A 13,856-nucleotide genomic window follows, 5' to 3' on the forward strand; every position below is an offset into this window, starting at 1 on the left:
GAGAGATATTCCCTGGGGAGAGAGAGAGATTATCTGGGGAGAGAGAGAGAGAGAGAGAGATTATCTGGGGAGAGAGAGAGAGAGAGAGAGAGAGAGAGAGAGAGAGAGAGAGAGATTCCCTGGAGAGAGAGAGAGAGATTCCTGGGAGAAAGAGAGAGATTCCTGGGGAGAGAGAGAGAGATTATCTGGGAGATTATCTGGGAGAGAGAGAGAGAGAGAGAGATTATCTGAGAGAGAGAGAGAGAGAGGAGAGAGAGAGAGAGAGAGAGAGAGAGAGAGATTCCCTGGGAAGAGAGAGAGAGAGAGAGATTCTCTGGAGAGAGAGATTCCCCAGGGAGAGAGAGAGAGAGAGATTCCCCGGGGGGGGAGAGAGAGAGAGAGATTCCCCGGGGAGGAGAGAGAGAGAGAGAGAGAGAGAGAGAGGCCACCTAGCCAACAAAGGGGAGATCGTAAAACGGAAAGTGGATTACGGCAGAACGAAACTGAACAGGGCAGACCCACTAGCTCTATATCTCTTTTCCATTTTATGTTTTCGTTATGTAGGGAAGTAAGGGCAGGCCCATGGCGGGGAGGGAAGGGGGGAGGGCACACGGGGAATGGGTAGCAGTTCCCCTCCCCGCTGAGGACGAATTTGAAAAATAACATCGGAACGGAAATTGACGTAACCCGTCATTTTGATGAAACACTATGAACAAAATTGTGGGATAGAAAGTTGACGAAGAAAGGAGTTGGAAAGTTTAGAGACTATAGGAAAACCACGGACATCGTTGCTCTTCCCTAGACCCTTTGACATTAAACATGATTTATGGCGGTCATGCAACGGTAAAACGGAACATTTAGACTTACTAATCGAAAAAAAAAAAATCCCAAGAGTGGTAATGTAATTTACTTTTCCCTACCTGTCTTCCTCAGTTGGCTATGTTAAGTCCTAGTTGGACCTAGGACACGCTAGATACTTGAATCTTACTTCTAGCAATATATTTCGAGATATCAACGTGACCACGAAAGAATCCGCCTGTCTTTTCTTAGTCCACCATAACGAGCAACATAGAAAACGATATCTGTGGATACATAGAAAACAGATCCACATAAAGTTCTACGAGTTTTCGTTATTCAGCCCTATTTTTTTCAATAAGAAGTAGAATGAACCTTATTATAATGAGAGAGAAAGTCATTAAGGCAACATTTGGGATAGTGTGTGCTATATCACGGTAAACAGAGTAGTGTGACGTGCAGAGAGTCCAATACTGGCGGTAGGTCTAGGAAAGTCAATTAGAAATAATATGTTCACTACAAATTGTACGTAAACGCGTCATGCTGTGTGCAATCCCACACAAAGATACACTCCGTATGTCATTCTTAGCAAGAGGTAAATGCAGGAGCTCTCCGTTACGTCAAGAATAAGGGTCCATTTCAACTAATACTTATACACATATGCATAACAAAGAGAATTCATTAGAGCCAATGTGAACCCACAGCGTTAGATATTTTTGCTTTCTTGCTGAAATGTATGAACTGTTTAAGTGAAACTGCCACCACAAATTCTTGAAAAATAGTAATACTTTCTGCTGAGAACCTTGAACAGAATAGGAAGGGAGGATTATAAGTTTTAGTCCCAGAACTGGGCAGTTTAATAATCCCTGAATAAATCTGAATGTTTCTGTTTTTCAATTTCAAACTCTCGTCAACCTAAGATAAACAAGTCAAAAATGAGCCGAAATTTCTTCGGCGCAATCGAGTCTTCTGTATAGTGCATAATGCTGTAAGATGCTTTCAGTCACGGCCCGGTGGTGGCCTGTGTTGTTGGCACCTATCATGGCTAACTTTAACATTAAATAAAGTAAAAACTTCTGAGGCTAGAGGGATGCAATCTGGTACGTTTGATGTGTATAAAGTAGCAAATGATTAAGTCTTCGTCTGCAAAGAAGTTCCATCCACACAATCTTGCTTTTTCTCCCTCTGGAACTATCCCATACATTATTATTATTATTATTATTATTATTATTATTATTATTCAGAAGTTGAACCCTATTCATATGGAACAAGCCCAAAAAGGGGGCCACTGCCTTGAAATTCAAGCTTCCAAAGAATAGTATTATTATTATTCAAAATTTGAACCCTATTCATATGGAACAAGCCCAAAAAGGGGGCCACTGACTTGAAATTCAAGCTTCCAAAGAATAGCGTTGTTATTATTATTATTATTATTATTCAGAAGTTGAACCCTACTCATACGGAACAATCCCAAAAAGGGGGGGCCAATGACTTGAAATTCAAGCTTCCAAAGAACACTATGGTGTTCACTTGAAAGAAGTAACAGAGGGTAACAGGAAAAACAGAACGACGACATCAGTTACCAGCAAAAAAAATTAACAAATTAATAAATAAATAGACAAAAATATGAGTGAATCATAAAACATAAAATCATGGACGAGCCAGCCCATGCATGAAACTTTCATATTAGTTAATCTAGAAAGCTATCACTCGGCTGAACCTGATTCTCTGGCTCGAAAGCACAAGGCGAGACGCTTTGAGTCTTGACCAGTGAATCAATAACCTCCCTCCCTGGCTGATGAGAAAGAACGTAGCTCTTCAGTCGCCTAGCGAGGCCATTCTGTTTACGTTGCTGAGAGGAAAAATACCAAGATACTCACAGCTTTTATTTTTTTTTTTTTAAAGTTAAGTATACTTTAGTTTTACCAGACCACTGAGCTGATTTTTTTTAAAGTTACACTTGCCATGGAATCGTGTTTGTTTATATACGGCTCTCTCTCTTTCTCTCTGTTTTTTTTTTCACGAACTTTCATTATGTTAATGACCCTTCTAGTTTATTTTAAACGAATATTCATACATTCTGCACACGCACGCATACATACACACATATATATATACACATACATATATTCGTTAAAAACAATCTTTTTGGTGGCATCAGTACATACATATATATACACGTGCGGGTGTGTGTGTATGTGTGCTTGAGAGAGAGAGAGAGAGAGAGAGAGAGAGAGAGAGAGAGAGAGAGAGAGAGAGAGAGAGAGAGAACCCAGACGAAAGGCTATTAAGCAAGCAACGTACATGGGCAAGGTTAAAAGTCACGCACACAGATTAACAAAAAAGTAATCAATGTCTATTTATAAAGTCATCACCGACCAGGTATATCAGTATGTGAACGTGACGGCGTCAGCAGTAGTCTAAAATAAACACCCACACACAAAACCAGTATCTAATCTCACCGATACCATCATGCTAGAATCCTTCATTCTGAAGCGGGTTTATCATGCCTATCGCGATCAATAAACGAGGTACCCATCGCTAAAGGACCAACCGGCACTGTGTTGAATACGTCGAATTAGGCCATATAAAACAATCATAAAAAGATACTTCGTCTGCATAGAATGCACACGAACGGAAATGTACGTAAGGTGTACACAGACACAGGACGATGTACGTAACATGTACGGACAGGAAAAAGTACACAATGTACACACAAACACAGAAAGAAGTACACAGATTGTACACACAAATAGAACGAAGTACACGGAGTGTACACACTAAACAAAGTACATAGGATGTACACCGACACACAGCAAGTACATAAGATGTACACACAGATGAAGTACACGAATGTACATCTTTCGAAGTTCGTAACAAGTTTACAGGACAAAATACATATTAACACAGATAAGAACGAAGTACGCAGAATGTAGACCACTTCATAAAGTTTACTTTCAAGATGTACACGCATGCACAGAACATAGTAGCTAAAATGTACACAAAAACAGAGAAAGAAGCACACAGAATGTACATACACAGCAAAGTACTTAAGCCGTACACGTGCGCACAAAGTACATTAGACGTAGACACAGACACGCAGTACATTAAATGTACATGCGCAACATAGTACGCAAAATGTACATAAGATGTACACACAGAAATTAGAAGACAAAAATGCAATCAGACCAAAAGCACAAAAGCTACGGCCAGGACCCAAAATTTCATCAAATAAACCGTATTTCCCGGCAGGTAATTCAAAGTTGAAAATTAAGCTGATAAGTGATGGGAAAATATCGATTACTTATGAGTACTTAACGTTAGACTAAATGCTACTAAAGTACCTTACTTTTGGAAGCAGTTCAATTAATTACTTCGGAATTCAACAATCATTCTGGAATGAGTCTGCTAGTTATAATATACAATATATATATATATATATATATATATATATATATAATATATATATATATATATATATATTATATATATATATATATATATATATATATATATATATATATATATATATATATATATATATATATATATGTATACATATATATATATATATATATATATATATATATATATATATATATATATATATATAATGTATGTATGTATGTCGAATGTACAGACTCGATTGAGGGCATGGGCCTAGGAACTTCATACCGGAATAATTGCTGAATACCTACGTAGTTAAAAGAACAGCTCCCAAAAGTAAGGTACTTTGTTGCATTTGTCTAAAGTAAGTAATCAACATTTTCCCATCACTTCTAACTTAATTTTCAACTTTGAATTACCCGTCCTGCCGTGACAATATAAATTACTTGATAAAATCGGGAACCCTGTGGTCAACATTCCAGGAAACTTTCAAATATTTTTGGTCGCCGGGCGACCTAGCGTAAATAACGTATGTTTGGTAGGGGCCGTCCGAAAGAAGCAACGTACGCGTCGATACAGCCCGGACGTCGGAGAACACGTACGTTACGTGTTGGGAGGCTACACGAGTCTATAACGTGCGGCAGACGAATCTGACGAAACAGGAAGTTGTTACACAGTGACTGTACTCGTCGTGCTCGACGTTGTCTCAGTGACGTGGTGCATTGCCGATTGTCAATACGATACCCCCGTGAATTCGCTACGCTTTCTATCTGTGTGTAGTCCTTATTTTTCTGTTATTACTGAGGTTACCGCATGAACGATCAGGAGAAGTGAATGCAGGGTAAGTGCCTTTAACGTCCAGTATACGAATTTTTTTGCAGTCATCCCGTCCATTTACCTAGTCAGTTCGTGTGGTGGAGAGAAATATCTGCCCAAATGGGAAAGAAATTATAAAAAATCCTAGCCACTTCTTTGTCTGTCGAAGAGGTTATATGGCGAGATGGGAAAGAAATTATCAACCATATTCGACACCAGAGAAAGAGAACGAAGTACAGCCAAGGGCAAAGTAGAAAAATAAGCAATTGCAAGTTACATACTCAACGATTACGCCATGTTTCCATTCGCTTGTTGCCGCATGCACGATAATCATGCATGGCAGCGCGCCCATGGTGGCCTTAGTTGTGTGCTGCGGCTGTGTACGATAGTTGTGCGTTTTATGATATGAACCATTTGCAAAGTAGCCGCATTTTTTCTTCTAAAGTGGCTTAAGATATATGCTTGTGTTTAGGTTCCAGGCATTCTTTTAAACTTGAATGTTGCGATCGTACAAAGAGGCTTTAGTAGGTGTGGCTTCAGCAAAATAATAAAATCCCAAGATGTGTCATTCATTGACAACTGTGGTAATGCGTCTTTATTTCTTTTCCTTTGAAGGCAAAGACATATATTTCTAGACTAAGGCTATACCGTAATGTAGTCCATAAGAATGATCTACATCATGTGTCAAAACTGTAGGTAAATATCACTTATTGCCAAATTCCCGAAAAAAAAAAAATAACAACGTTCCCACGACTTCATTCAGTTTCTACGCGTTCCACACGCCCAAATCCAAATGTTTAAAACATTTTTTTAATAAAAATTCATGGAAAAAACTTTATATGACATAAACTGTATCCACAGATTTTTTAGTATATTTCATTTTTACGCTTCGACGCTCGGAAAAAAAAAATTACGAAAATGTTAGCGAAAACGCATCCATCGATGTCAACTGAAAAATAACAGGCCGCCGGACAGCTGATAGTGCGAGGCTTGACCAGTTAATCTTAAAAGTATTCAGGAAACCTCGTACTTTCTTGTGCAAGTTAGTTGTGTTATATTGCTTCAATGCAGCACTTCAAATGTAATGGTTATTTTGCCCCTAGGCCTATGCGTGTGCTTTTTCTTTACCAGCCAAATATATATTCCATTTAACATTCACACTGGTATACTAATAATACACTGCCGCACCGCAGGTTATCTTGTAAATTATTAAAACGCCAAAATCAACCGGAAGGACCTTTAGGAAATTCTTCATTCAGTTAAAGAACTATGTTGAACAGGTCTTGGCTTAATATGAATAAATTTTTCAAGTAATATCTGTGCTCGATATAATTTCAGTAATTGTAAGGCGCAAAATTCACACTTCTATTATGCTTAAAAATAAAGTCAATTATTAAAATTGAATCTTTTTAGTAAACAGCCAGCATGATTTTATTCCATGAACAAGGTAGGCCTAAATATCAGTAACGTAGCACGGAAAATCTGACCATACCCAAAAAATTAAACAAATCAGCGAAAACTATCGTATTTCTATTTGAAAATTTATACTTCTTTAGCAGAAATTTAAACTGCCAGTTATAACCAGTTCGACCACTACGAGTAGCAGGCTGTGAGCACTGGGCATTGGCAACACTGCCAATCAATATTTACCTCGCTGCACAACATTTACAAATGATAACGATGCACAAAAGAACTCGTGATGTATCCACTGGTAAAAGGATTGTTGGGGGGGGCGGATCACCTTAGCTATGAATTCACAATATAAACATTAAAAAAAAAATAAAATTCGCATGATAACAGAAGGTTTTAAAAGATGAGCTTACGTTAGAAAAACTGTTCTATTTAAAGCCTACCGGTGAAGCGGTAACCTTTTTACGAAACAGTATGGTTGCTGCCAGCTGAGGGCGCCACGCCGGCCGCTCTCTGGACCTTCTTATCGATATACGATATGATTTGAGGTATTATCAGGCGCAAAAAAAGGAGATATATATATATTTTTTTCACTAAATACGTACAGTACCCCTGAAATATGCACACAAATACGCATAAAGGAGTATAATCGAGGTTATAATCATATACCAGTATAAAGTGTGTGATATATATATATATATATATATATATATATATATATATATATATATATATATATATATATATAATGTATGTTTTGGCATTCACCAGATATATCACTTGACAGGGAACAATATGAATTACGCCTCTCTACAATGTAGTTGATATATTCAGGTTTTGGCATTCACCAGATATATCACTTGACAGGGAACAATATGAATTACGCATCTCTTAGAATGTAGTTGACCTTATATGGAATCATTATTTTTTTTACGAATCGCCGAAATACCCGAGTAACCAATTCACTTTAAAAGAGAGTCCCAATTAATGAACATGATGATGATGATGAATCTCTTCCTTCCCTGGCTGAAGAAACGTTTAACAACTTTAGGTTCAAATGTAATGGTGAGTTTCACCATCAGGCGGCTTGAGATTAGTGTAGGGCGTTTCATAAGTCAAGAAAGTTTCTGTTCAACAATTCAAGTTCCCGGCCAGCTGGGAATGTTTTTTTTTTTTTTTTTTTGGCCGGGGAATTCTTAGAATATCTATCAGAAGGCTGATAAGTGATGGATAACGTAGACTGGTGTTTAGAATGTCTGTCAGAAGGATGATAAGGGATGGATAACGTAGACTGGTGTTTTGTGTACATAGAATAGCTGCCATTAGGCTGAGGTAGGTTGGATGCTTGGTGTTTTGTGCATCATTCCTGCTGATTTTCGAAATTTAATCTCTTTTCACACACAGAACCATGTTTGAAAGCACGTTCAGTCTTAACCCTTCATTTACTTCTGGGATTTCCGAAATAAGACAGAAAACGAAGAAAAGGAACTTAATCAACTGCTGTTTAGCATACGGCCCTTCGCCAATAATGTGAAATATGCAGTCATTTTACCATAGTACTGAAAAATGGTCTTGGCTTGCACTCGTGAGAATGAAGCTAATCCAGAACGAACCCCTTCAGATGATGAAAATACAACTGGGTCTATATTTCGTACAAAAACTAGAACCAGTGGGCAAAACAAATAGAACCAGGATTTCTGCAAACCTTACTATTATTTTTCATGGAACACCCTCTTCCCACTTAAGGCCTACCCATGCCAACCAAGACTTCTTCGTTTTAACGTGCTTTTTCCCATTTTTATATGGGGTAAGCACGATGCCTTCTTTTGAAGGACTTTGATTTGGCGGTGGGGTAGGCCGTAGCCTCGATCGGCTGCCCCGCCTGACATCGCTTAGACCCCGGTAGCGAATGTGTACAGGTATCGTACCAAATCCCCAGCTCCCTTTCTCCCAGCAGCGAAGAGAACTGAGCAGTTAGGTCGACAGTTCGAGACGTGTGACGTGTCTGTTATGTTTTTAGAAGATGTTGGAGTGGCTTCGTTTATGTGTGTATTAGTCTGTACATGCCAACCACGACTAAGGTGTCTATATTACGACATATTAATGCCCCCTTTCACTTTTTTTTATTTTTATAACCAGGAGGAGGAGGTCTACGACGATGGAATCCTGAGTCATTTGAGAGAGGACATTCCATGAGCCTATAACGATGTATTCCAGCGGAACTTCACGACCACGTGACTGGGCGTGTGGGAATTGTGGCTATGAGAATTTTGCTTCAAGGCAGAACTGCAGACAGTGTTGCATTACGAAAGGTATGTGTTGGTAATATTTGCTTAAAAAGTAGAAAGGGAAAGGTTTTTAGCACAGTATCACTAGGTCAGTGATTCTCAAACTGGGTGCCGTGGCACTCTGGGTTGCCGCAAGATTGTCATGATTTTTGTCTTGGCTAGATTATCCCGATGAAAATTTGTAAAAAGAAAAAAAAGTTTGCAGAAGTCTTCACATAATCATCATCAATGTGTCTACTCTAATTCTTCTTCGTTTTAACGTGCTTTTATACCCGTTTTTATATGGGGTAAGCACGGTGCCTTCTTTGAAGGACTTTGATTTGGCGGTGGGGTAGGCCGTAACCTCGACCGGCTGCCCTGCCTGACATCGCTTAGACCATGGTACCGAACCGGTACCGAACGTGTACATGTATTACCGAAACCCCAGCTCCCTTTCTCCCAGCAGCACGAGAACTGGGCGGGTAGTCCGACAGTTCGAGACGTGTGAGGTGTCTGTTATGTTTTTAGAAGATGTTGGAGTGGCTTTGTTTATGTGTGTATTAGTCTGTAACATCCATTTGCTTTCAGCAAACCTATCCGTTGATTACATACGTAATCCCGGGATGTCTACACGGATAGCAAAGTTTCCGCCTCTGACTGGTCGGCTGCGCGGATTAAACCCTCGCCACAGGCTTTCTATGAAGTCTGTGGTTGCCACTCTACCAACCAAGCCATCGAGTTTCTAATGTGTCTACTCTAATTATGTTTATCTAATTCTTCTGCATGTACGGTGTGCTGATTTTGGTTTGAGTATGGATAATAATATTATTCATTAAATAAGAAGTTAATTCATGCATTATGGTGGGATTGTGAAGAAGGAGTCCCACGGTGGTGATTATTTTAGTTAGGGTGCCATCACTAAAAAAGGATTGAGAACCACTGCACTAGGTAATACCAGGTAGGCTACTATTAATTTGCAGACGATACTGTTTTAATGGGCAAAGCTTCACCAGACTGAATACGTCATGTATCGAAGAGTGATGGGGCTGATAATAAATCCTAGAAAACCAGAAGTAGTGGGAACCGAATATGCACAATGGGACAAAATAACAATAGATGGAGAAATTTAGTAACTGAAAACAAAATGTCAGGTTAAACAGTTTGCATGTTGAGTCAACCTCTGAAGAAAATTAGGAAAAAAAAAAACCATGTTTACAAAGCTAGTACTTTTCTGACATTTGTTTCAACATCCCGAAGTTAGGTGGAATCCTTAAAAAAATAAATATAATACCCTGTTTTAAGACTAGTACTGTAGTCATTTCATCAACCAAGGGTGGATTGGAGGCGATGTAAGTAATCATTCTCCTATTAACATTCTTCATACATGGTATACCTAACAGATATGCTGCACGCAGAAAGCCCGAACTCAGATAAGTACAGCAACTTCTTTGTTACATCTGCAGTTGACAAACTTGCAGCTGGACTCAAAGACACACAGTTTCCATTTATGGTAAGCACCAAGAGACACCGGCTGCTATCAGAATGAGAAAGAAGGGAAGAATATTTCTGATGTCCTCATCTCTAGCCTAAAAGACCCAAAAGAAAAGTTTAAGTTTCAAGGGAGACAGGAGAGATGGCAGCCAATCTTAAACCTCAGCCTGCTGAACAAGTTCGTTCACCAAACCCCTTTCAGGATTGAAACAGTGCCATAGTTTGTTGTTGTTCAATTAGGAAAGGGGAATTTCTGACATTCCTGGACCCGACAGATGCAAACTTCTACATCCCAGTCCACCCAATTTCAATAAAATTTCTGTGTTTCAAAGTGACCACCCAAAAGTGTCTACATGGACTTTGACGCCAATGGCAGTGTTGGCTCACAGGAATGACATAAGGGTTCACAATGATGGCATCAGGTGATAATTTCTTTTAAAATGACACTTATTAAAGTTGCAAATAAGAACCACTGCTATCGATATCGGGAGACACAGTTCCAACTCTAATGCCATCTTCAGATTTGGAGCCACCAATATATATTGGCACAGTACCCTTGGACATCAAAGCATTTTCTTAAAATGAAATTTGGCATGCTTCAGTTGGTATCATATACAGTATACTATTTAATTTTAAATCTCTTTTCCTTCGTGGGAAAAAGGTTGTGACAGAAAAAAGTTTTTTTACTTCTCTTCAGTAGCAGCTAAGGATACAGAAAGCCCCTGAAACCTCACCCATCTGCAAGCAAAACTCTTGGATTGGATTAGCATTCACCTGTCCTTCATAGAGTTGTCTACACAAACATATTTTTACATGTTGTCTTCTCTGCAAGTGGTCTTTTGAGTGATTCACCTGTTGCTTTGATTTTGTTGTTGTTCCTATTTCCCATGTTAAATTCACAGTATCATAATGAGCTGCTTTTTTCTAGCTATGGTTGAAAACTGAAGGCTGGTTTCATACACTTACAGATTTCCGACATGCTTCCTAAAAATGTATTCGTAACTGTCATGATTTTTACTTATCAAACTAGTAAATGTTGTAGATGAGTTATACTCACTACAGTGCACACATCTCGGTCCTCTGTTGCATGTACCATGATGTTCCTCTACAATTTTGACCCACATGGTAGTGTAAGCCCAAAATTTTGGCAGTGGAAGCAGATTCAGGGTCTTGGGTTCTGTACAGTAGAGATATACTGTGCAAGTGTAAGGCAGTCTTAGTTCAAGTGTCATGCTCTCAACCTTAATTACCCAAAGATCTTCAGATTCTATATAAAACTTCTCCTTGGAGTTGCTTATTAACTGAGGAGTATCAATCAGCTCTTGGTAAAGTCCAAAATGGAAATTGGTTTGCACTCTACTGGAACTCGCTAAGAAAAGACAAAGCCAGTAATTTTGAACTTTCCTTTGGTGAGCCTCCATTTCAGTTTTACTGGAGGAAGTCTTTTACCATGGGTTTCAGTTTTACTGGAGGAAGTCCTTTACCATGGGAAGATGCACTGGACTTTGAGAGAGAGAGAGAGAGCACTACACTACTAGTAGATAAAAACAGCCCATTCTTAAAGAGAGTGCACACTTGCAGTGGGAACATAATGCCTGTATTACCCCATGCAGCAAAAACATGGACATTGAAAGGGAAATGAGTAAAAGTTTTAGTAAAAGTTGTGACCGTAGAAGGTTACAGTCCATGGCCAGTGCACAGTGGGAAAACTGTACTGTAATATGAATGAGGAACTCGCAGAGATGTGATATCAAGACGGCAGAAAAAGATCGAGATCATTTGGACAGGTGATGAAAAAGGGTGATGAACAGTCAAAAAGGTACGGAAATGGAAGTATTTAGGGACATTTAAAGATGTAGACCTGCTGGAAGTTTAGGCAGAATGAGCACAGGACTGAGGAGAGTGGAGAAAACTCAGTTCAGGCCTAACCTTCTGAAGTGAAATGCTGATGCACAAACATTTTTGACGATTATATACCATGCTTCTGTCCCTAATGGGAGGTGGTTGGTTGCAGAGGGAGGTAAGCGCCAAAATTAAAAAGTGGAGAAAAACGCAGTTAAAGTTTGGCAATATTCAACACGCGATAACTTTTGACTTGTCCTCAAATGCTTTTAGCAAATTGCTTCTTTCAGGGAGTGATTCCACTGAGATCACATGTATTTCCACCATCCCAGCTCGGGGAGGTAGTGACGAAAAATAACAATGCGGGACTCTTCCGAGTGTGTAATTGGAATGAGCACACTTTAAATCCTTTAGCAACAACCAATTGGAGGGCAAGTCTGAGATGAAAAGAGCTAGAAAGCTGCGGTTGACCTTAAAAATTAGCTCATCTCTTCTACTTTATGTACAAAAAAAAATCCGATTTTTTTTAATATATTCCCATTTTGAATATTGCCCAAAATAACCGTTTTTTTAAATGCATTTAAAAACACTATAATTGATGTTCATATCCTAAAAAAAATGTTTTATATGAATTGTATCTAATACACTCAAAATATTCAGCGCTTTTCTACAAGCGCGCGTGCGCGCAAAATGCGCAAAAAGATTCCTAATAGTTTTTTTTACAGCTTAAAATAACTTCAAATTTAATTGTATTCCCAAAATGTATCATTATACATTCATTTCGAACGCTGTTATGCGATTTGTGTGCAATCTGCGAGCGTACGCGCGTCCCTAAATGTACCTCAAAAAAAAAAAATGGTTGCTACGGAAAAATCTATATAAAATAAAATTTCTCATATTTCTCACATGTCTGCGCCTTCCCGAAGGTCCTAGGCTATCCACAGATTGTTGGTTATCCATAATAATCACAATATTACAGAGGAATTACCGTAAAACAGGGAGAAGGCACTTTACACAACCAACCCGTGTCAAGTTTAAAGGGACAGAATCGCTGGAAGGCTCCGCACGGGACGCTAGAGCGCCGCTGATTGGCCGAGAGTGTCGCAAAACTGTAAGACGCGCTCCCATTGGCTACTCGCCGGGCAATGCTAGTGGTGAAACCTCTCACTGACTTGTACTTTTAGACGCGTGCCTTGCACCGTTCGCTTGATGCGAATAGATATCTTTACTCGAAGCGATTTTCGACCATTTTGCTGATGTCAGGGAGGGAAGGGTTTGCGATGCGTTTTCAGAAACTAGGAGGATTGGACAATGCAATAATGTACAAAACTTAAAAGCCGAGAAAAGTGGTAAATAACCCCCCCCCCTTTGCAACTAACCGTTTCATGGGAGCCCATAGGCTTGTAGCATTCTACTTTTTCAGCATGGGTTGCGGCTTGACTAAAAATAATATATAATAAACAAGTAAAAAAAAATGCGCTGAAGAAATCGGGTTTTCTGCACAGCTGCTAAAGTGTATAATCAAAGCCACCGAAAATAGAATTTCTGCACAACTGCTACAATGTGTTATCAAGGCCACCGAAAATAGATCTGACTTTCGATGGTCTCGGTATAATGCTGTATGAGCCGCGGCCCATGAAACTTTAACCACTGCCCAGTGGTAGCCTATCCTATACCGTTGCCAGAAGCATCATTACGGCTAACTCTGACCGCAAACAAAATAAAAACTACTAAGGCTAGAGGGCTGCAATATGCTGTTTGATGATTGGAGGGTGGATTATCAACGTGCCAATTTGCAGCCCTCTAGTGTTCTTTTACAGAAAACTAAAACACCTTTTTGCGTCAAATTCATACTCTATAAACTCTACA

At 39.2% G+C, this 13,856-nt stretch overlaps 1 protein-coding gene and 1 pseudogene across 1 annotated transcript in view; one reads left to right on the top strand and one right to left on the bottom strand.

Annotated features, from left to right (window-relative positions):
• The window catches only part of LOC136847297 (solute carrier family 22 member 20-like), a 105,243-nt gene that overhangs the window by 41,080 nt on the left and 50,307 nt on the right, over nt 1-13,856 (bottom strand). The gene's annotated exons all lie outside the window — the stretch shown is intronic.
• Nucleotides 7,624-13,856, top strand: part of LOC136847296 (NFX1-type zinc finger-containing protein 1-like) — a 51,682-nt pseudogene continuing 45,449 nt past the window's right edge.

The sequence above is a fragment of the Macrobrachium rosenbergii genome, chromosome 16, assembly GCF_040412425.1.
Source record: "Macrobrachium rosenbergii isolate ZJJX-2024 chromosome 16, ASM4041242v1, whole genome shotgun sequence".
NCBI lineage: Eukaryota > Metazoa > Arthropoda > Malacostraca > Decapoda > Palaemonidae > Macrobrachium > Macrobrachium rosenbergii.